We start from the raw sequence: 21,076 nt of genomic DNA, 5'->3' as shown, positions 1-21,076 counted from the left end.
GCGTTCTTCTCATCGACGACTACCTTGAATAAAAATCACACAAATACCTACACTTGTTGCTTCATACGTCGGGGGCCGGCGAATTGAATGAATGGACGACGTCGTGACCTCCCTCCGATTAATAGACAAATATGTTCTGGGTGATTTTTTGTTGCCCCTTGTTTGTGGAGCGCGGTGCGGTGCGATGCTAATCACCGTTTGCTGAAATTGATGAAACTCTATCGCGGAAGGAATTAGCTCGAGAATGCGTGTGTTTTGGCTGGGTGTGTGTGTCTGTTGAATATTAAGGCTTTTGCTGATAAAACTGCACGATTGTATCACTGCGCTTTAGATAAAAGGCTATGCTTCGAACACGAAACATAGGTAGCCTTGTCCAGTTCAGTTTATAAGCAAAAAAGAATGGAAAATTGGGAGTACTTATCAGGTGTGGATTATACATTTGTATGTGTACCAGTGCTACCAATGGTGCTCACCTTAAAACTAGATACCGGGTAAAATTTGTCTCTAGTCAGGGCAATCAGCAATCAAGATTTCCAATTTCAATTGGATCAAAACGCTACGATGTTTTATGGCCGACGTTTCAGTCTTCGGACTTGACCTTCTTCATGGGACATGAAGCTGTACCGTCAAGTTGTACGATCTACTAAAACCAACCCTGACGAAGATCGCAACCACTGGATCGAAACCCAAACATAATTAATAATTCTTCAAGATCTTTAAAAGTCTACACTTTTCAGAAGTTTTCGATGCATCTCTGAAGTTGTTGGTACTGCCCTAAAGATCTCTAAACTCAAGTAAATTTCTCAAGACTCCCCTGAATTTATCAGAACATTTTAAAAGTTCCCGCAATTTTCCAGAAGTCCATTGATTTAATCAGAAGTTCCTAAATTTTCCTAAAGTGTTCGAAACATAAGGTCATGGAACATCCCTTAAAATCTTTAAACTGATCTTGAACTTCTCTTGACTTAACTGAAGTTTTCGATTCTCCTTGACAAAGTTCCCTAAATAATCAAAAAGTTCATTAGCGGTCGTACACTAATTACATAAAGCAAAAGAGAGAGAGGTTGGTCTTGTAAAATCCTGCCAAAAATAACTGAGGGGAAGGGGGGGGGGGAGGTTGACCCCTTCTGACGTAAAATCATAAAAAAAAATAAAAGAGTTGTTTACGTATTGTTTATCAGCTCTACATCGATTTGGATCCTATTTGAACAGCTCTGAAACAACATTCTTAAACAAATTTCCCGGTTGTAACATCTGATAGGTATTTTGCATTTTGAGTGGGATTCGCGATTGGTTCGGAATTCGCTGAAAGCATATTAAAAAATTACAATACAAAATTAAAATTCAAAATAAGAATACAAAATTACTGCAAAAAAAAATACAATACAAAATTACTACAATATTTATGAAACTGATTCGTTCATTCATATGTTCATTCAAGCTGCAAGCAACTATCAGTAAGTTCAGTTTTCAAATCAAATTTTTGGGATATTATAAGGTTTATGAATAATTGATGGTTTGTTTCGTCTTAGCAATCTTAAAGAAAAGCGCTGATTACTGTTTTACGTTCTATATTTTATTAACAGTTTCACAAAATTTAGTAAGGGAGGGTTGTCCACATCTAGTTGAGAGTAAGGAACTTTATCAGAAAGAGCAGGGCTGGTAGCGAGTCATTTTTTAGTGACTTGGTCACTATTTTCAAGTCAGTCACTAAAAAGCCTCTTTTTTTAAGGCCAAGTCACTAAAGTCACTTTTTCTTGTAATATCTCACTATTTTTAACTTTTTTAGCGTAAATTTATTTCAAGATTGATTACACTAGTTTACAGCATTTTTGAACTCGGTAAGGTGATGATCATTTCCAATGCAAAATCCTACGCTGAATTCAATGCCGTGGTCAGAAAAAAATAAAGTAGAGCCATTTTTGAGATATACAAAAAAATTGATTTTTTGAATTTTGGACAAAAGTACGATTACTAAAATGTCAATATTTTTGGAACTAGTGCACCAATTTTAAATCTTTTTTTATGAAAATGAAGCTAAATAAATTTGCTATCGTTCACTAGAATATTATATCATAATTAAAAATTTAATTTTGAAGTCATTTAAAAATTTACAGCATTTTTTTTTATTTTTCCTGCGAATTTTCCATAAAAATCTTGTTTTAATCAACATTTTTAATGGGATAAAAAGATTCAAAAAATCATTCCATAATTTATTCTTAAAGTCCATTCAAAACCGGAGAAAATGAGTCTTTAATGGATGAAATCGGTTGGAAATTGTCGAAGTTATGAGCATTTTTGTAAAACACTTAAAAATGTTGCTGAAATACAACAGCTTTAGAGTTCCTTTTCTAGGTGTCGTTGTAAGCATCCAAATCGCATGTAAAGTTTTCATGGGAGATTCTTTTCTCTACATATCAATTTGATTAAGGCATATCAGGATTTAAAACCGAGTTGATACAAAAGAAATTTATTTAGGTTTTTTTAAAAATGATTGAGAATCGAATGACTTTGTCTTCGATGTTTTGAACTTGTTTCTCGAATCAGAAACCAACAATAGTCACCCATCATTGCTTCATCCCAAAACCCTTGGTAACGACGTTCCATCATCTTCATTTGTTGGTGAAAACGTTCGCCGTGCTCATCACTCTCGTCACCAAGATTTTCCGGGAAAAAATCCATGTGAGAATGTAGGAAATGTATCTTCAAAGACATATTCACACCTGTGTTCAGTGAAATAAAAGGATTTGAAATTAATTATATGTAACAAACACAATATTTTTGATTTATACCTATTTTCTCATAATTTTTGAGCAATTCATCGACGGGGCTTCCTCATAATCCTCATAAGTTGATTGTAATTTATCAAATTGAGCAATAGAGCCATTGATTCATACGTTTCCTTCATATTAACGGCATGAGCTAATGGAATAGAAGGTTTCTCATTCCCTTGATGCAGTAAAACGGCTTTCAAGCTCAACTTGCTGCTATCGATGAATAAACGCCATTCAGCTGGATCATATGGCTCATCAAACTCTTCAAACAAGCCGTTTACGTCATGGCAAAAACATGCCTTGTCCTTTGTAGAATAATATTTGTCAAATTTCTTGTGACGATTCCTGTGACAAGAAATTTTGACCTCCTTGCTCAGCATGTTGTGTTCTTTCAAGCGTGATGCCAGCAATTCGGATTTCTCCTTCGATAAGTCGAGTTCTCGCACCAAATCATTAAATTCGGATTGTGTAAACAGTTTTGGGTTTCTTTCCAATTCCACCTCGAAGTCTTCCTCGCATTCCTCCTTGAATTCCTCCTCACTTTTTGTAACGGTCGATTCAACAGAGGGCGCTCGTTTCCGCTTTGGATAAACAGGATACGGGACCGAACTTGAATGTGGAACAGGTTTTGTCATAGAAGCCACTTGTGGATACTCAACTGTTTTGTGACGTCCTTGTTGCTTAACTTTTGTCAAGCAGAAATAACAATCCGTTGCATGACAAAACGGTCGACGCCATATGGTGGGCATGTCAAAGGACAAATAGCGACTGACAGATAACAAATAAGTGAGTTAGTAAGTAAGACATTAACACTTATCAAAAATAGATGAAGTAAGATAATGTCGATCAGGAAAGAACAAAGCACTACCATGCTGTACATAAATTGTTTATATGAAAGTTATTCAAAAAATCAATTTACCTTGCGCCTGACATCCATCTAGCCAAGCACGTTTTGCACGAACTACATAATACTTTTGGAATCCACGGTTAGTCAAAGTCTCCAGGATCAATTTTAAAATAAAGCCTGTATGCAGTTTGCAACGAAGCAGTGAGATTGACCGATTTTGTAAATATTTAGTTGCCACACGCGTAACAAAACTTTTGAGGATCATTTTTACACTTGAATTCACGTTTTGTCGTATACATCGTTAAGCAATGTTAAAGAAAGAAAGCTGTCAAATTGAGTTGGTTGCCTTAGGTTCTCGCCGAGTGGTCTCACAAACACTAGCGTAAATTATATTGTTGAAAATATCCCATTTAATTTTGCGTGACAGCTGGTAGTGTTAGTGAAACGCACCGTATGCGTACACGTCCGCAGAAAGGCTTACTGGAAGTGGTGCATGAACCTAGGAGCGGGACAACGGCCAATCTTGGAACATTCAATTTCCATGATTTTACAAAAAATTTCATAACTTCGACAATTTCCAACCGATTTCATCCATTAAAGGCTTATTTTCTCCAGTTTTTAATGGACTTTAAGAATAAATTATGAAATGATTTTTTGAATCTTTTTATCCCATTAAAAATGTTGATTAAAACAAGATTTTTTTGGAAAATTCGCAGGAAAAATAAAAAAAAAATGCTGTAAATTTTTAAATGACTTCAAAATTAAAGTTTTAATTAAGACATAATATTCTAGTAAACGATAGCAAATTTATTTAGCTTCACTTTCATAAAAAAAGATTTAAAATTGGTGCACTAGTTCCAAAAATATTGACATTTTAGTAATCGTACTTTTGTCCAAAATTCAAAAAATCAAAATTTTTGTATATCTCAAAAATGGCTCTACTTTAATTTTTTCTGACCACGGCATTGAATTCAGCGTAGGATTTTGCATTAGAAACGTTGGTCAACCACTAAAGTTCACACTTTTTATGTTGTTTTGTAAACTAGTGTTATTCTTTACGTTGTGACGTTTAATCGTCTTTCTCTATGTGCAGGATGTCTATTCATTATTCTGCATAAAATTACCTGAGTTTTCCAAGTAAGTATGTTCAAGGTCTAAAAATATTCAATGTCTTGAAGTTTCGTATTCCATGTACAAGTTCAAGATATTGAAAATATTGAAAGTGCCAGAATTAAGTAAAAAAATAAATGATTTGTTTCAAGTTCGTAATTAATTTTATGAAAGATTAGAGATCTTCAATGCAGTCCCATTAACTTTACAACAATTGTAGGAACTTTGGAGAAGTTTTGAGGAATGAAAGGAAATGCTGAGAATTTTAGTGAAGCTCTATAAACAAACTGCAGGAACACACGCTGAACATATGGGAAACTTACTGGAAGCTGTAAGAACCTCAAAGCAGTTCTATTAGTATCCGAGACTTTTCAGGAACTTTTAGAAGTTCCTAGAATTTCAGAGAACTTCACAGGTGTCAAGCGATCTTGAGAAATTTAGAAAACTTTAGAAATCTGAATCGGAAATTCAGAAAAAAATCAAGATAGTTCCAGATGTGCTGAAAAACAAATCGAGATCCCTTAAGATGTTCCGAGAATTTCAGGAAAGTACAGAGACCTTTAGAGAATTTATGAAAACTTCAAAAACTATTTCAGAAACTTCACAGAAGTCCAGAGAATTTCAGGGAAATTTAAAGGTGTAGCTCAGTGAATTTCCGAAAACTTCAGCAAAGCTACGAGAGAATTCCTGGAAATTTTATGAACATCCGGAAAATGTGAGAATATTTTAAGGGTTTATATCATGGAAATTTCAAGAACTTAAAAAATGCGAAAATTTAGCTAAGTTGATAAGAGAACATAAACGAAGTTCCATTAATAAAAAAAAGCGAGAACTTTTAGCAAGCAGCGATATCTTCAAGAAATTCCAGAGAACTAAATTTAGATATTTTTAGATAGTTTAATGATATTCAGCGAAGTTCCGAGTACTTCAAGGACGATCCGATAGCTTCAGAATAATCCCATTAATTCAAACAAATTTGCACCATTTACAAGGAGTTCCGTGGAATAATAGGGTATTCCAAGAATTCTTTGATTGATCCTAAAACGTCAGACGCGTCAGGGAATTATGAATATGTATCATAAAATTTGCTGGATTATTAAACAAATTTAGGGAACCTCAGGTAGACATAGATAAGTTCAGGGAAAAGCGAGTGTTAATAATGGTTATAATACTTAAGGAACATTTTCGAAACTTCAGGGCAAATTACATAATTTCAGTAAAGTTGCGGGTTCTTAAAAAATACTGATAAATTCAGGGCAGTCTAGAGCACTTGAAAGAGATTCAGTAATCGTTTAGGCACCAGGAAAGGCTAGACTATTGAAGAAGTTTTAAATTATTGTCGATAATTTAAGGGGGGAAATACAAGTAACACGTCAGAAACTCGACGATTTTCGGATTTTTTTTGTGAGCAAATGAAACAACGCAAACGTTTGGGATTTTTTGCATTACATTGCTTAAATCTGCATTTGAGATTATTTTCATTGGTGTGTGACCTCTGTGGCTCCTTGGGGTCACATCGTAAGGAGGTCGCCTCCGGTGGGAATTGGTGATTGGCAGGCATTCTAGAGACCTGAAAAATGGACAAAACTTACTTTTATCAATTGGACCTTATTCAGAAAAGATTGTTGTTCTATGTGAACCTCTAAAACGATTAAAAATTTAGAAAAAAATATCTGAAAAAAAGTTAATTTTTCACTGTTTTTTTTCCACTTTAGGCAGACCTGAACATTATTTATTGTTAATTTTTTCATGATATCAGTGGTTCACATTTCCTTTAAGATGCGCCAGGTTTCAAGTCATTTGAATGAGAAATTTTTGAGTTATCTTTCCCGCCAATTTGGAAACACCGTTTCGAGAAAAACGCGTTTAAAGTTTTGGGTTGTGTAAAAACATGATTTCTGGAACTTACGGTTAATCGGCGATACCAGGCCATAGATCACTCCTTCCTCGTGCTCGTAGCATTTTTTAAAATTTTTTAAAGTAAAATATAAAAAATCGATAAAAAAAATTACTTGTATTTCCCCCTTTACTCCAACTGGGGAGTTTGGTAAAGAGAGATGATCAACCCGATTCGTACCTTCCTCAAAGTTGTCCTTGCTCGCTTTCTACTCTCTATATACAATTTTCACATAGCGGCCGGTGGTGTAGTGGTAAGCATGATTACCTCTCACCCTGAAACCTGGGTTCAATTCCAGTCGGTGCCGCCGGGATGTTCTGAGGCATAACATCTCTGATCACGCCTTACTTCGCAAGGGAAGTAAAGGCGTTGGTCCCCATTTCATGAGTTGATGACTCGATAGGTAGGGTCCAGGTGTGGGTGCTGCCTCCCTGGCGTCGGTAGCTTGGGTGCTCAGCACGGAAAACAAGATCGACGGAAAACAAATCAAGAAATGAAAACGGAACTATCAACTCTATACTTTCATCTCCTCATCTATCGTTTAAAAATTAGTCTGTCTTCAACTATGTTTGTTTGAGATTTTTCAACAAATCATATATCTAAAACGTCACTTCCACTCGACATTTCTTCTGAGACAAACTTGTAGGATAAAATAATCCCTTTTCAGGAAAAATATACACGGTAAAAAAATTCAGGTATTTTTTGGTAAAAAATCCAAAATAGTGTTTGAAACTTAAATAACGTAAAGATGATGAGCTAAAGTCTAATTTTGGTTTGTAATTGATTTAGAAAGCTTTCATTCAATTAAAACAGACGACAAAAGAACGCAGTCAGCACCCTTATACTAAGTCAACAATTTAAGAAAATTAACATATTTTTCAAGGGATTGTGTCCAAATAGACAAGGTTACAAACTATAATATTATGTTACGGTGAAAAAGATACATGAATTTTAAGGCCCAGGGCTGAAAGTCTCCTTAATAAAGATATAAAAAAAAATGAATTTTTAAGCTAAGTGTGTACTCTTACATAACCTAAAAAATGCCTCTCTCTTTTTCTACCTACCTACCATTGTGCCTAATCGCTCAAGCCTAATGGGGTGTACCCCGTTGAGGAACACTGAATTGGTATCTAATCAGTAATATCAGTATCAAATTCTCCCTCCTACTGGTACTTACTTATCATATGTTAAATAGACATGTTCTTCATCATGATGGTATGTACTTTCCATTCTTCTACAAAGTGATGATCTAATTATTGTGCAATTTCATACGCTATACGTGCTATACGTGACTATATAGCAGACGTTAACTAACAGTAAAGACAACATATCAAGAAGACTGGCAACTCTCCCGCTATTCCATACGGTCGCTATACGATAGGCACAATCACGTCATATGCCACACCAAGGTAAATTCTTCGAACGAATTTGATAGTAAATATTCCAACCTCAGCAGAGCGGTTTGTGTATTTGCTCATTTTACTGCGCTACTATCCCTTGGTTGCAATTCTTTTTAATATGATGCCTTCGCGAACAGATAACATGCACGATTAGGGTGGTTCAAAATATCGATTTTGCTCCACCAAGCTCAAATAAACTTCAAAGAGAGCAGTATGAGATCGCAACCAAATGAGCTCAAATTTTGGAAGAACGATCAAAATCTGCTTTAGATTGACGGAGCATAATCGACATTTTGAACCACCCTAATGCACATGCATATTTTAAACGCCGAACCGTTTTATGAACCCAAATATTGCTTACACCGATCATCTCGCGATAAATCAAAACTGTCAGTGTGCGCACGAAACCTCCCAACAACGTCAGATATGAACACAGGGGATGCGCGGCGGATCAACCGATGGCGAACTGCACCCACACAGCATCCATCAGCAGCTGCAGGAAAATCACTCACCGGAATAGAGCGATCAACCACGACAGACTACTCGGCAAAAACGTTAAAATACCAAAACACTGCCACCACCATTTTCGCTAAATTTGTTTATCACGAAAGTACGAAAAATCTTTATTTTTGGCTGTTTTTGTTCCACAATCTGTAGTAACGACCTAACAGAGAGGAAGTCGGTTTTTGCCATTTCGAATTACATATTGGGCGGCAATCCGTCACGCGAAAATTTCTCGTTCGCGATCTCGTTCGATCCGTGCGCCATTTGTTGTGGTCGCCACTGGGGCCACGCGCTCCGTAGTGTTCTTTTGGCGTGGTGGGGGTGTCGAAGCCACGGTTCGCACGATCGCGTGAGTGTATTTCGTCGAGCGACATTCCTTAAAAGTCAAATTCCGACGGACGTCGGATTAGGCTTGCAGTTTCTTCGCCGCAGGCAGGTGTCCGGATACGACGAACCACCATGGACTGGATCTGGCGCAAGTCCTCCAAAAAGACAAACGGCCGACGTAGGTCCTCCGAAGTGCGACCGCTTGTGCGAAACGATGAAGAGGTTAGTGATCTGTGCGTTGAAGAGTGAAACTGTAACCTTAGTTTTTTTTTCTGCGGTTGGTTGTTTGTGGTCACAAGGTGCGTTTCGGTGTGCGAAAAATTCAAAAATAACCTTCTTTCCTCGGTGAAAAAGCGCGGAAGCCAGGGCCGCAGTCAGGGTTAAAGTACTTTTTTGTTCATGATCGACAAAATAAATAAAGGGCTGTCACAAATTCTCGGACCCCCTCCCCACCCTCATATTTTAATCACCCCCAACATTGATGAAACTTTGAAATCCGTAAAACGCTTCTCAGCAAAGTGCTGACTTTCCCCCCTCACCACGGCACTGATCCAAACACTTTCAACTGCAACAGTTTCGCCTTCGTCGTCTTGGTGTCAATTCTTCCGTACGTCTCTTTTTTAATGATTTATTTTATTTTAGAAGATATTTGCAGTTTAAATTTAAACCCTTATTTTTCGTTGCGTTCCGTTTCCTGTTCTCGCCGGTCGTAATATCAAATCAGCTGTTTTTGGGACGCCGCCATTTACCGGCTGGTTATTCCTCATGACAGTAACTGATGCTTTCCATTTTCCTCTCTAAACACCCCACTAAAGTCGAATTTAAAACTAGACTGTAGTTGCTTTTTCACAATCGTTCTTGACTTGATGGGTGGTTTCGCCGCCGATCGGCTTCAAATTAGTCGGTTTCTTTTTAAAATCCCATCTTTTTTCGGGAAAAAATTAAGATCATTTGTAACAGATGTAAATTAGTATCTTCCCGTCGCCGTCGCTAGTCGGGCCGTTATGCTTTGCTATTATTGCCTATGCCGCATATGCTTTTTGCCTAAAATAATATTTACTCGTTTTGTTGTTCGGAAAACAGTGATTTTTCTTTTCGTTGTTACTGCTTACTACTGTTCCGAAAAATTGCTGAGCGAAATCGAGAGACGAAAAGCGATCGGGCGGCCGGCGGTACACGTGATCATTTGTCATCTGTTGGCCCTGTGTGTCGGAAAACTATTTATCGTTTTAGAGGAGTATAGTGTTGTTGTTGCTGTTGTTGTTTGATCCGACCGGATCATCCCGCCGTGTCGGTCGTCGGCTAGTGTAGGGAAAAAAAAAATTGGAGGAGATTTACGTTTTGTTTACTGGCGAATCGAGTCTACGAGATGTAATGATCTCACTCTATAGAATCGCATTAACAAGGGATTTTGAGGGTAGATTTATGCTGAGGGAAGTCGTATGTTTGGCATCTTCGTGTAGTATTACCTGTCGAAGGATATGAAGATGAATATTTGTGGAATTATGGAGGTCACCGTTTAATTAATTTTGCCTACTCAATTAAAGCAAACCATTCTCCGCATGGTTAACTCAAACGTCGTGCGTTTCAATCTTATGAATAATCAGCGTCGAAGTAAGTATTAGATCTGGTGTTTATTGGGCCTTTTTTATATAATTTATAAAGGCGTTTATTATGCCTTTTTTTTATTATAAAGTTGTTTGAAAACAGCGTAGTAATACAGAAAATTAAACTTTAAGGGCTCAAAAACCGATGGTATAAGTCTAAGGTGTGTTGGGCCATTAGGTAGATTAAACTTATAAAAGTCAAAGTTTGAACTTAGACTATTATTTGAAACAAATTTCAACACTCTGGGACATTGACAATTGTTGAAATAAGAAAAAATTTCAACATCTCTTTCTTAAAAAAAAATAAGGATCGGACTGCGCCCTATTTTGAATAGCAGATTTCAGTGCCAACATTTCAAAGGGGCGTAATTGCTTTTGTAAACAATGACTTTAGCCGTCAATTTCTCGTGAATGAAATCTCTCCAAAATAACAATGCTAGCTGGTAGAGGAGACATTTCTCTACCTGCTGGTGTTATTATTTTTCATTAGTGAGCTTTTATTCGTGAGAAATCGACGGCTAAAGCCGTTGTTTACAAATGCAATTACGCCCCTTTGAAATGTTGGCACTGATTTTTCCTTTTCTCCAGTCATGAGCTGTTCTCTGGAACTTGTTAAAATAAACATTTTTGCCAAATAAAGCGAATTGATATCTCTTAAAGATCATGCGATATTTTCGATTTTTTATATAAAATACGTCCTTTTTAAATGTTAATTCAACAGTGAGCATGCATAAGGGCGTATACGCGATGATCGATTCTCTTCATTGATTTTCTCTTTGCGTTGCTACAGCTAAACTGAACAATTTTCTAGATTCAATGCAGAGTTGTAACAGGTTGTATTGGCTATCAAAAGCAACAGCAAACGTACCGAGAAACGTTAATTCTAGCGAGTTATAACAAAAGAGAAAATCGTCGAAGAGAATTGATCAGTGGCGTCGCGCAACCTCACTTTTTACCTGTTCAACAACTTTGAAAACGTTATTTACGTTTACATTCCAATCAGTTTCAAAGGACACAGGGTCTTCTAGTTTGACTGATTTGTATCCATTTGAACCAATATTATTTTGCTTGTTTACGTTTTGAGAGTTGTTGAACAGGTAGATTGAGGTTAGGGCAACGCCACTGGAATTGATCATCGCGTTTACGCCCTTATGCATGCTCACTAGACTGATGCAAATTTTGAAATTTTCGCTCCACAGTGCTTAAACGGTTCCAAATTGGGTCCTGCTTAGCCTCCCAAAATTTGAACTTCTTTAGTAAGAAACTGACTTGGCACAAACCATTTCAAGTTTATATAGGAATTATTATGGGAAAACTAATGTTTTTGTTCATATCTATCTAACAATTCACCACATCACGATGCTTTTAAAAATGATATCAGTAATTGTAGAAAATTTTCTCAGCTACAACTTTGTTGAAAACCAGTTTTCAATCAAATGTAAGGAACAAAATTTATTAATGATTCAAGTCACTGATGTCTTATGATTATGCTCATTCAACTGTTCAGCAGGCAACATTGGTGTTTCTGGTGCGAAGAATAGAGCACAAATATCATGGCTACTATATCACACTGCAGAATACAGTGTTGCCCACAATACAGTTGCTTAATCTTGCCATAAGATTATCAATCTCTTAAACAATTAATAACTATTTAATTTGACGTTTGGCTGAAAAACGATATTCCGCAAAGTTGTAGCTTAGAAAATTTCCCGTGAGAATAATTATAGAAATTTTCGAAAAAGCAATATGGAAAATGGGTAGAAGACAACGAACAAAAAGTTTGGTTTTTCCATAGTAATTTCCATATAAACTTCGAATAGTTTGTGCCAAGTCAGTTTCTTACCAAATGAGTTTAAATTTTGGGAGACTAATCAGGACCTGATTTGAAACCGTTTGAGCACTGTGGAGCGAAAATTTCAAATTTTGCATCAGTCTAATGCTCACTGTCGAATTACTCATCATGGGGGAAATACACACACATTTTCATGCCAGCATTTGAAAGGGTACAACTTGAAGAATATGATACGAAAAAAATAGAGATATGTTATTTTTTTAATCATATAAAATTAATGTGATTACAGTCAACTCTCCATATCTCGGTGATCTACATCTCGATATGTGAGCACTTGTTTCTTTATCTCGATGGATATCTCAGCCCCTTCAAATGTTCCAGTAGGGTTTTCTTGTTCTATATCTCAATTTCTGCATATCTCGGTGGTCCTTTCAATATCGAGATATGGAGAGTTGACTGTATATTCATATCTTGAAGCTGACTATTATGAAAAATTACGATTAAATACGTATTGTGAAGCGATTGTTATTGTGCGCCATTGCAAATCGTGTCGTTATCGGATCGTAATCCAGCTGTGAGTTCTATAAATGCGAGTTTTCATCGCTACGTGTGCAGTCCATTATTATTTGAAAAGGGTGTAAAGGACTGTCATTTCTGATTCGCTGGCCACGAGGCCCAGCTGGAAAACATCAAAATTTGCCAATTACTTCGTGTCACCGTTGACTGTAGGGAGATAAAAAAAATGATTGACGGCATGGATTCTAATGCGGAACCTAGTGAGAGCTTTTCAGTTTAAAATTAGTTTACAAATCCTTAACCTCTCGAGACTGCGTTACGGTGTAAAAACTATTGAAATCCGGTTCTAACATATTCTCATTATGAGATCCTGTTTTCACAATTTTCAAGTGGTCATACAAGATAAAAAAGCTCTAGGGCTAGAGTTTATTTTCCTATCCTTTTTATCTTCTCAGAAATCAGGGTTGGCGCTACCGTATGCGTGATAATGCTTGCACCATTGAACAATGTCAAAATTTAAAAAAATCTCAAAAATTTCGTTTTCGAGTTTTTTTTTTATTTATTCAGAGGAGGGATGGAATCTATCCGGTCCATATCTTCAAAACTATTAGAAATTGACAATTTGTATATTGTACAAAGTTTCATATTTTGAGTAATTCTACAACTTTAGGGTAAAAATTTCGGTTTTTTTTTCCATAGTGAGGTATGATAATTTTTTGAAATTGTAGAATTATGGGCAACCCGAGCAGGAAAAAATAACTTATTAATACGAAATTCAGGCATGAAAATAGCATCACTGGCAACCTAAATATGGTATTAGTTAGGCTGACATAAGAGGTAAAATACCAAAAATAATACCTCAAAAATATTCTACGGAAAACGAATAAATAAATAATTTAGTTATTACAATAACAAACGGATAACAGATGCTTTTTTAGATGCTAGATTACCATAGTTTGTTATTTTGAAGGTCTTCTAATACCGATTCAATAACTCTTTTAGGTGTCATTGTCTAAAAACTGAAAGATCACTTTTTGTTATTTTGGTATTGATTTGTTATTAAAAAAAAATACTTCGATAACTGAATAATATCAAAACAAGGTTTTATACCACAAGCAGTGCTGGCACGAGTCCTGGAGTTTAACATTTTTTCCTTAACATTTGATACTTTTTGCGATAACCATTTTGACGACACACAAAAGCAAACTGGCAAGCGGCAAAAATGTCATGACATTTCTAAACTGTTTTCTGCCAGCGACAGAACATTTTCGCACAAAGAAGCAGACAAGACCGGCGGCGCGCGCGACATAAATTTATGTCGTGTAGAATTTTGCTGATTTCTGGCTAATTGCTGCATTTATTTGATGTTTATTGTATGGAATTAAAAGATAAGAATGAAGACTGACCACTCATAAGCATTGGTGTTAAAATTATGCGTAAATAAGGGAGTTGGTAATTTACTGTCACACGCAAGCCTGCAGCTAAAATTTCATTACAATAAACTGTTTGGAAAAATCAGGCTGCGAGATTTTATTTATTCTCTATCTCCGCTGTTCGCTTGGAATGTAGTTATAAACGGCCGCCCGTGTGCTGGCTGTTTTGTTTCGCTCTGGACGATGGTTTTTCAAAAAATGTACTGTTGCCACCTCTGACCACAAGCATACCAAAATCTGGTATCATACCACATTAAGATATTCATTTGTTATCGATTAGCTATCGGTTAATGCTCGGGAATACTTATGTGAACAATTCTTCTGAAGACACTATTTCAATTAAGTCAGTTGTTTATGCACAATTCAATTAAGTTCATGATTTTAGTATCTCCGACCACTGTGGCAACTTCGTAAATTACCATGATCTCTAAGTAATGAAGATTTAAATTTTATCAACTTTTGTGTTACTTTTCTAAATGGTTTATTAGTATAATTTCATTCTTAAAAATTTTGCTCAGAACTATTATGTTATTCTACTTAAATTCTCTACGGAATTTCCTTAAGAATTTCATTAGAATCCTGTATAGAATTCCTCCTAAGTATTCAATTAATTTGAAAACATTCTCAATTTTTTTTTTACCAAAACTCTCCTAACGAATCTTTCTCAGTCTAATCCTTTTAAAATTAACCTCAGAGCACCCTTTAATTTCTGTTCATAATTCTCTTTGAATTCTCTTGGGGCTATCCTTGAAATTTACTTGCCATCCCTACGATCCATATAAAATTCTCCTCATAATCACCTAGGAATTCTGTTTGAAGTTCTTTTCACAACTGTCATGGAATTATTCTAAGAATTACCTAGGAGCTCAATTTAGAACTTTCTTGGAATTCATCTCAGAATTCTTTAGGACTCTTATCTCAGAATTATCTTATGATTCTGCTGGTCAAATATCCTAAAAAATGAATTGCGTAGTAATTCTCCTCAGAATTTCTCTTGAATTAAGACTTTAATTTATTTTAAGTTCTGCTAAAAATTCCACAGGTTTTCTACTCAGAATTTTACAGATTTTTATTTAATTGAATGAGTCCTGAACAATCTTCCATGTTGCAGAGCTGTGAAAGCTTTCCAGGACCAAAATAATGATAAGGGTAATGAATTTTGGTTAGACCAAAAATGAATCATGGTTGGACCTATTTTTTTTTTTTTTTTTGTAATTGCTCAATCGAATAAATTTTACAGAGCCGAGTTATTCTTTGCGTTCTACATTATTACTGTCTTATATTTAAAGTTAAAGGAACTGGACCGAGTACTCGCGTGGACCTATTTTTACTGGCGCTAATTTAGTCCATATGCTATATAATATAAACTTCTTCTAAAAGCTCATAACTATAGAGAATGGAGCTTTTTTATTATTACTTTATATTTTATAAGAAATTTTCAAATAATTTCAGTTTTAGTATGTTTTTAACAATAGTCCTCTTTTAACTTTTTTTTTTCATCAACATGACTCTCTTTAGAACGTCCACAAGAGGAATGTTTTGTTTTACATTTTCAAAACTTGCGTGCAGTATTAAAAATTGTAAATTTCATGTTATCAGACTGTTAGTTTATTTTTTTTTTAATTTCTTTATTAAAGAGATTTTTAGCCTTAGGCTAGTTCATCTCTAACCACTATTAGTTTATTAATTTTACTAAAACGTTTGAATAATAGACAAAATTCTTAATTCATATTTGTATCATGGTTGGACCTAGTTGTTTCCTGCATTGACCACCAGGTGCGCTTCGTTTTGTTTACAATGCATTATATCGTTAGGCCATTTTCCACAGAGATGGCGCTCTACCGCTGGAAGGAAGCAATACAAACCTTCATATAGAAGTTGAGAGAAGTGGGAATAATTCGCCTTCGATGCATATTCAGATCAAAAAAAGTGAACGTCAGCCTAAAGAAATCTTTTTTTTTTAGTATAGTCACTTTAACGCTCTTGGGCAGGCATGGAAAATCATTTACATTCATTCCATGCATTCATTTACATTCATTTGCCTCTAACTTTTTTCATCAACAACATTCCGCAAAATGATGTACAGAGCTTTAGTAGGTTTTCTTATTAGCTACCATTTTTGCCCATAGCTCAAATCTGTATCTCTTATGCATCACGAATTAGAGCGGGCAGAACATGTTACTGTTTTTCAGTGAATGTAAAATACATTCATTGAAAAACAGTAGTGGCTTCTGTTCGCTCTGGTTCGTCATGCATAAGAGATACGGATTTGAGTTGTTAACAAAAGTTGTAGCTTATAGCAAAAACTACAAAAGCTTTGATGTATGAACATTTTGCGGAACTCTGTTGATACAAAAATTTAAGGGCAAATGAATGTAAATGAATGTAAAAATTTATTATCCTCTCTCATACATAATCCGAAAATATCTCTCTTCAAAAACCAACGAAAACACTTTTTCATCACCCATTTGGCTCTGAAAACTACCAAGAGCGAAAAAAATACCACCCCAAATTGTTCGGTTCCAACCCAATGTTATGTAAACAGTTGAGGCTTGGGAATTCGCCGTCTCTTTTGTTCTTCCGCTTATTAAATGGTTGACGGAGTGTGACGTCATACTGTGTTATCCATTTAAACAGCGGCAGAACGAAAGGGACAACGATTTCACATAACCTCACCTGTTTGCATTTCATTGGTTTCAACCAGTCCGGCAGATTTTTTTTATTATTTCCTTTTATACCTTCTGTCAAATCATAAGGGTCATCCATAAATGACGATTCAATTTTCTTGACACTTTTAGACCTTCTCCTTCCCCTTGGTGGCGTTTTTTTCTATACCTTATGCATGGTCCGTTAAAAATGTTGAACCCCCCTCTCCATTACTCCTCAGATTCTACGTAATTTATGGATGTGCCCTAACTGTTGTTTTGGTTCTTAATTTCGGATCATCGTTTGCGTGCGGAAAGTGAATTTTCAGGTGTATGAAAGAAGTGAAAAATCATTATCGGCATCAAGAATTCACTGAAAAAGAAACGATTTATCTGCTGCTCATGCTCTCCGAAAAAAATAAATCGCTGTTGCTTTTCTCGCGAAAACTGCTGTGAGCGTATAATATTCTGTCGCTTCTCACATTCTCATCTTTTTCTCCTAGCAGGTGAAAAATGACGTTTCTCTTCTCAAGTAGGCGAAAATTTCGAACTCTGCAAAACATGTCTGGTACTGATGCCACATATACAGATTTATCTGTAAACATACAGATTTTTTTTCCAATATTTTGATACAGATATCAGATTACAGATTTTTCAAATAAGGAGAAAATTGTATTTTTTTATATTTATTTATTCTGATAAATAATCGTTTCTTCCTTTTGAGCAGCTTGAATTCAATCTATGATCATCAAAACTAAAACGTATTTTTCACTAAATAAAATACGATTGTATTACTATATCTTTGAATGGACTTGGAATCTTTTTAATGGATTTCTGATGTTCATGTTTTCTGGTTTCTCGTTGGAAGGGATATCAGTTTCCCTTTTTTTTGTTTAGTTAACCATGTCACATGCTGACAGATACGATATTTAATTAATAATATTTTTTGTTCAAATCGGTAAACAAGCCGTTTTAGCAAACCCAGGAAATATTCAGTCGGAAACAGATTTGTCTCTCACTTCTACTGGTACTTAATGTTTTGTATTTTCAGACTTGTAGAAAAGATACAAATCACTTTTACAAAAATCAAAGAAGACAATGAAACCAATCTTTAGTCATTTTTCAAGATTCTAAACATTGAACAAACTCCTTCTGAACTATGAATGAACTCAAGAAGATTTAGGAAAATTCATACTGAGACCATAATAAATAAATTATACAGATTTTTTTACAGATTTTTGTCAGCCAGGTACAGATAAAAAAGATTTTTTGCGATGAAAATACAGATTGATATTCCAAAAATGTGGCATCACTCTATGTATGCATTTAAAATAACATCATAACTCCCCCCTTATTTACATATTCTGTAAAATATAATTTCTGCCCGCCCCATTCATAAAAAAAACGGTGGAAAATCCTGTTAAGGGCGGGGTTTAGGAAGTATTTTGTATGCAGAATACGTAAAAAAGGGGGGACTTTGGATGTAGTTTTTGTGTAGAATATGCAAAAAAGGAGGGGCTTCGGATGTTAATCTAAATGCATATATAGAGGTATCATACATGTTTTTACCGCACTGCACTCTGTTAGCAATTAACGGAACTAAAAGTATGCGTAATTTCTGATAGATGTCATCGTAAAAAAACAGCAGTGACATCAAAAGGAATATTAACGCAGAAGCATGGTAACATGATTAATTTCTTTAGCGAGCAGCAGATTTGAATCGATGTTATCTCGTAGCGTAGCAGAACAAAGTAAAAGCGAATTCTTATGCAGTTCCAACCTGAATCGGGTATCAAGGTTGGGTCTGCTCGTTATCTGACAAACGTCAGTTTGATCGTTTGTTTTAAAACCTTCCTCAGGTTGTCGTTCACACTGACAAAAAGTTTGGAAACATGATTACTTTCCTAGTTTCAATTTTCTTAAACATAGGGCATAGAGGAAATAGATGAATTCTCATGTGATTTGAAGCAACTCATGATGCTTTTTGATCCAAGTCTGAAAGTGGTCGCTTTCCTGGGGTTCCGGAAAATGCGTGATCCTGGCTATTCCCAATAACTGCCATTGAACTGGCTGTTGAATTGTAATGTGATTCAATGTATGATGGTTTTTGACCATGGCCAGGTGTGGCTAATGTGGCCCTGGGCCTCCAAGTGACTACCATTCAACTAGTTTTTGAATTAGGTATGTTATATTCATAGAAAAAACACGGCATACATTTAGACGCAGTGTGGAGATTCCATAAATAGGTCCAGCCAAAATCCATTACCGTATTATTTTAATCTAAGATCTTGTAAATTTTCCAAAATTCCCCATTTTGAATATTTTTCTCAAACTCATATTTAAAAATCAAACTTTTTTTTGTCTAAATCTATAATCTTGAAAAAAAAAATTTAAACAGAATTTTCTCAATTCTATTTTTGTGATTCCTCATTTGTATAATGTTCAACATTTCTAACGCAATTTCTAAATTCAATGTCTTATTCTTTACAATTCGGTTGAATGAAACATTCAGCTCAACAGCATTCTATCTAGAGACCATAAAAATATTCCATGACTCAGGTGCTCAGTAGGCCCTGGTTCCGGGGCTTTGCAAAAATAAGTGGTCTCAAGCTTAGAAAAAAAAGATGCAAATTGATTTTTCTAAATATCCCGATAATATCCTTTACTCTTTGCATATTTTATAAAATCACTACACATTTGTGGAACACTTAAAGTCGACAACATGCTGGACTGGCGGATTCGTAATTATTGTTAGCTGACCCATGACTGTAAAACGTATATAATGGATCGATCATCACATCGTACAGATCAATGATATACATACAGCTTTTCTATTGAAGATAATTTTCCCATAAATAACTACGAAAATTTGATTTTTGCTGAATATTATAAACCGGGAATTTTTTTGAGATTCTAAACGGGAATTTCAAAAAGAAAATTCACTTGCCACCCTGTTTTACAAATCTTCTGTTTTTGTTATTAAAGTTTTTAACACTACTTGTTTTTAAATTTTGTTTATGAAATTTTGGGTTTTTTTAGCGTGTATTTTTTTCTGAAAAGGCAATCCAGTTTCCCAGAACTTTGTATCAGACGTCGCTTTGATTAGGTGAGCCGTTTTCGCGCTATGATTTATTTAAAAATATTGAATACGCCATTTAAAAAAATTAGACGTGAGTCAATATGGTCAAATTCCAGCACAAACTTGGTCCATTATCAAAAAATTATGCGAAGTTTCATGGAAGGTAAAATCTAAAATTCGTTTATTGTTTCGCTATTTGGCATGGATTTGCTTCATTTATGGCTGCTTCATCATTTAATTTTAGTGCTACTTTGACGTTTTCCGAAGCCATTCTTGCAGTTCTGTGAAGTTCAGTGGTGATCCGAAAGATTTCCTCGACCGGACCGGGAATCGCCGCTTCCGACTTGGTAATACCGCGCCTTAACTGACTGGGCTATTTGAGGCCACCATGAGTAAAACGAAACAGGCGAGAACCTGAGATAATGCGAAAAATGTGCTCTACTGAGTGCAAACTCAGTTGAATACGTAAGAACTGAACGGCAAAGATCTAATGTCAGTGAAAAGATAGTTTTTGGATCAGCGATTGGCGTTTGGCCCAGTTAGTTTGATTTTCATAGTTCATTTGCATGATACTTTTACTAAAAGAAATAATTTTATCCATATCAATACCAATTCTACATTTGAAGTTATGGTCGTATCTCACAGTCAAAGTGTAGTGCTCAACGCTTCCACTCAGTGATTAGAAGGTCGTGGGTTCAAGGGCCTCAGATAAATTAGTCAGTTAAGGCACATATTAACAAGCCGAAGATGGCGGGTTTGATTTTCGATCCGGTCTAGATATGTTTCTGGTTGGAAACTCTATCGATTTTCCCGGGCATAGAATATCATTCTGGTTACCACACAATATACAAATTCATGCATTGGTTGTCAAAGAAAGCTCTCAATTAACAACTGTGGAAACTCTTCTAAGGACACTCAGTTGAGAACAGGCAAAACGCTCACATAAGTAGCGTAACAATTTAGGAAAAGCCCCTAATAACAAATTTAAACATATTCTCAGCGCCTTATAGTCTACATCAAATTCTCGACACAAACATGTTCAGTATTTATAACCTCCTGACTTAGGCGAAATAAGCCAATTAATTCAACCCTACACCCCCGACCATCCACATGGTAGACTACACTACACGGTCCGAACTAATCCT

At 35.6% G+C, this 21,076-nt stretch overlaps 1 protein-coding gene across 4 annotated transcripts in view; it reads left to right on the top strand.

The window, feature by feature from the left end:
* Pkn (serine/threonine-protein kinase N) overlaps positions 1–21,076 on the top strand; it is a 264,865-nt gene that overhangs the window by 195,312 nt on the left and 48,477 nt on the right. The gene's annotated exons all lie outside the window — the stretch shown is intronic.

This window comes from Ochlerotatus camptorhynchus, unplaced genomic scaffold, assembly GCF_037179485.1.
Source record: "Ochlerotatus camptorhynchus isolate MF236.1 unplaced genomic scaffold, CSIRO-AGI_Acam_v1.1 ptg000577l, whole genome shotgun sequence".
Taxonomy (NCBI): domain Eukaryota; kingdom Metazoa; phylum Arthropoda; class Insecta; order Diptera; family Culicidae; genus Ochlerotatus; species Ochlerotatus camptorhynchus.
This window is presented reverse-complemented; position numbering and strand designations above follow the sequence as displayed.